Raw genomic sequence first — 4,359 nt, 5'->3', positions numbered from 1 at the left:
AAGTATGAGAGGAGGACCCAAGCTTGGTAGAAAAGCTTTGATGAATGCACTATAGTAAGCCTCGCAGACTCTCTTCCTCTCTACACATATATGTGTGCGAGAGCATGCGCGCGCGTGTGTACATATATGTATATATATTATATGCATATATTTATTTATTTAGGAGAGGATTTTTAACCACGAGTTATCTTGCCTGTCACTTTATTCAACGCGTCGCTATTGGCTGCAGTGAGCGGGGGTTGCACCCATGACCTCCGCATAAGAACTTTGGACCCCCCAGCCACTTGGCTGTACGGCAAAAGAGTTTTCTAGAAACTTAAGATGAAAGTTCAATAAATGCTTAGTCCCGCTTTTACATGGCAAGAACAGGCTAGCACATGACCAATCAAATTAAATACTAGCTCTCAAGTGCATTCCAGGAGTTCCTTCATCATTTGGATGACAACACAATATACAAAGATGATGTTGAGCAAGCCAACAAAACCACCGTTCCATAGACTATTCTTCTGACTTATGATCTACTCCATCAAAAGATGTTTCTTTCCAGCTCATAGCAGTCTCCACGAGGACCATCACTCTCTTGTAGGATCTCGTTTATCTGAGCCAAATCCCTTTCATCTAATGAGATGGAGAAAGCTTTAAGATTATCCTCGAAGTGGTCACCATTACTCATCCCAACTATGGGGTAAAAAGGTCCCTGCTGCATAACCCATTGAAGAGCTACAGTAGCAATGCTGACAGACTTTCTGGTGGCGATCTCCAACAAAACACCGAGCAACTTCCGCCAATACTTCTCTCCACCGGCCTCTTTCATGATTCGAGAGTACATTCTCAAGCTGGACGTCTTGAGGACAAGGGCCCTGGAGAGGTATCTATTGGTGAGGACACCCCCTGTAAGAGTACCATAGGCAAGAAGCTTGATATCTCTCTCTTTACAGTAAGAGAGCATTTTGCCAAGGGGTCTTCTATCAAGGAGAGAGCACTGGACTTGATTGGAGACGACAGGGACACCGGCATCCACGATCTTGGCAAGGGCTTCTGTGCTCATGTTGGTGGTCCCTACACTGGTGATGAGGCCCTTTTCTCTTAATTCAGCCAAAGAGAGGGCAGCATCAAGCATGCCCTTCATGGAGTAATCCCACCAATGGAGCTGCACAAGGTCTAGTTTGGGCACCCCAATGGCCTTTATAGACTTAAGGATGCTCTGCTCCACATAAGAGAATGTGGGCTTGTTGCTGAACACAAATTTGGTGAAGATGTTTACCTCTGGGAGGGTGCTGTTGCTGAAGGATTCTGCTTTGATTTGTTGCCAGTTTACGAGGAACTTGCCGCACGTGCCCTCGCTCGGGCCGTAGATGTCCGCAGTTTCGAAGGTGGAGAAGCCCGCCCGCGAGTTCTCTCATAGATGTAGCCATGGCCGCCTGCCAGAGAGTAGCACCCACATATGAAAGGCGAGAATGCGGCGGGCGAAGAGTCGTTGAAGCGTATCCGTGTGACAGCCGGTGGAGTCCACGGAGCAGATGCAGCAGGAGAAGATGAAGACGGTGCAGCTGGAGATGGCGATGATGATGAAGCTCGCACACAGACTGGGGTCCAGAAAACCCTAATAAGCCTTGTGGGTGCGCACGGTGAAGATGAAGATGGAGCCCTAGCTGAGAATGTGCAGGCTTCAGAAGAGGGATGAGGTAGCCTTACGCCTGTAGGCATGCACAACATCGCAGACGCCATCGCCAGGGGCTGTTTTTTTTTAAAGAGAGTACAAAATGTCGACAAGCCTTGTACACGCTTACCATAATTGAAAGTTCGAGCAATGAGTCCCTTAGGATGGCTACTCCAAATTCAAATTCTATCCAAACCTCTTCCTTCCTTCTCCGAATTTGTAAATCTTTGTCAAGTGGCAACTTTGTGATGTATGCACGTCACTGTGGCAGAATTGGATGCTTAGTACTTTGACAGTGGTGCTAGTAAGCACATAAAAATTGTTCTCATCTTTGGAATCTGTCTCAAGTCAGAGGTTTTTATGTGCTTCAGGCACTTCGTATCCATGGCTGAAAATGCATGTGAATGTAAAGTTAGCACCCATCGTTCAGATCAAGGGGGGAGTATGTGTGCAAGGAATTTCATGCATATATGGCTGAAAAAGACATAAGGCATCAATGTACAATGCCATACACACCTCAGCAACATGGTGTGGCTGAGAGGAAGAACAGGTCTCTCATGGAGATGGCATGATGTATGGTGAAAGCCCAAGATTTACCTCATGGTTTTTGGTTAGAGGCAACTATGTGCGCAAACTATGTGTTGAACAAATGCCCTACCAAGGCCTTGTAGTCTAAAACTCCTTATGAAGCTTGGCATGGCTGGAAGCCTTTTGTGGCTCATTTGTGTATTTTTGGTTATCTTGCTTATGCTCTTGTGCTTAAGCAACAACGTAGTAAACTTGATGATAAGGCAGTTAAATGCATATTTATGGGATACAGTACAGAAAGCAAGGGATGTAGACTCTACCATCCGGCCTCAAAGCAGATTTTGGTAAGTAGAGATGTGTTTTTGTCGAAAACTCAGTTCAGCCCATGCTTTCATACAAAAAACAACAGAATGTATGCTCACTAGACATGTTTGATTCGCTCCTACCTTTGTTTAATGGAGGGCAGCCATATGTAGAGCAATTGAATGCTCAACCAAGTGCTGAAATTCAGCCTTTGCAGGTGCAAAATCAGCCTTTTGATGAGGCAGTTATTGAGGATGTAGTGTGAGGAGAGAGTAGCCATAGAAGAATCTAGGTGTATGCCAAAATGGCTTGTGCAGACATTGAGGAATAGCAAGTTGACAGCTCCTTTACCTAGCAGAACTCGTGCAAGTTCTCATCATGTAGATTTTTCTCATGCGGATCATGTTCTCATTTCTACTTTATGTAATGAGGAGGAACCTGTTTCCTTTGAGGAACCATAGGATGATGATCATTGGATGCATGCTATGCAAGATGAGTATAACTCTATACTCAAGAATGACACCTGGTATTTGACAAATCTACCTCATGGCAAGAAGGCCATTGGCACTAAGTGGGTTTACAAGTTAAAGCACAAAGCAGATGGTAGCGTTGACTTGTTGCAAAGGGGTATGTCCAGCAAAAGGGCATTGATTATGAGACCTTTTCATCCACATCTCGTATGACTACCATTAGGTGTCTCATTGCTTTGGCAGCACATCATGGGTAAAATGTACATCAGTTGGACATTAAGACTGCATTCTTGATTGGTGATTTATAGGAGGAGGTGTATGTATTGCAATCTCTTGGTTTTGTAGTGAAAGGAGAAGAGTCTAAAGTATGCAGGTTGAAAAAGGCTCTTTATGGCCTTAAGCAAGCTCCTAGAGCATGGTATGCGAAGATTCATGTATACTTGGTTGCAAATAATTTTTGCAACAGTCCAACAGAGAGTACCCTCTATGTGAAGGGGAGTAAGGACACATTTTTGGTCATCATTCTATACGATGATGACATGCTGTTCACAGGACCCGATATAGATCAAATTTCAGTCTTTAAGGCTGATTTGCAACAGTCATCGTTTGAGATGTCAGATTTGGGACCCTTGTATTACTATTTAGGGATTCAGTTTATGCAACACAATGATGGCATTGTTATGCTGCAGTCTAAATATATACATAAGCTCTTGAAGAGGTTTAAGCTTGAAGATTGTAAATCTGTGGCTACATGTATGAAGACTAGTTTGTATCAGTAGGCTATTGGATCCCTTCTTTATGTATGCAACACGAGGCCAGATATATAGTATGCGATCTCACAGTTGAGTAGATTTATGCATAGCCCAGGTACGAAGCATTGGCAAGCTGTTAAGTGGGCTTTCTGCTATTTATAGGGTACTAATTATTTTGGATTATTTTATCCAAAGGGGGGTAAGTCATAACTGCATGCTTTTAGTGATTCAAATTGGACTGGATGTTATGACACACGAGTGTCCACTAGTGGGTTTTGCTTTCACCTTGGTGATTCATGTATATCATGGCTCAGCAAGAAACAACCTACAGTGGCCACTTCCAGCTATGAAGTTGAGTACAAGGCAGCTTTTACAGGTACAGTTGAGTGTGTGTGGCTCAGACGTCTTATAGCTTATTTGGGGTGTTGGGACAGTCGTCTAGCACTACAATTTTCACTGATAAGCCAACAGAGCGCATTAGCAGTTTTGCGAGGAACCCAGTGTTTCATGCTCGCACTAAGCACATTAAGGTGCATTACCATTATGTCAGGGAAAGACTGTCTGCACAGCAGCAGTAAAGATCAACTTAGTCTATGTGCCTACACATGACAACATGGCATATTTATTCATGAAGGCTCTTCCTCAT

General features: G+C 43.9%; 1 pseudogene; it reads right to left on the bottom strand.

Moving 5' to 3' along the window:
- Positions 1-526: 526 nt before the first annotated feature.
- Positions 527-1,765, bottom strand: LOC147627812 (pyridoxal reductase, chloroplastic-like; annotated as a pseudogene).
- Between the last annotated feature and the right edge of the window lie 2,594 nt (positions 1,766-4,359).

The sequence above is a fragment of the Cibotium barometz genome, chromosome 20 (genome assembly GCF_041138505.1).
Source record: "Cibotium barometz isolate CiBa-2024 chromosome 20, ASM4113850v1, whole genome shotgun sequence".
NCBI lineage: Eukaryota > Viridiplantae > Streptophyta > Polypodiopsida > Cyatheales > Cibotiaceae > Cibotium > Cibotium barometz.
Note: the sequence above shows the minus strand (reverse complement) of the source record. Positions and strands in the feature narration are given on the sequence as shown.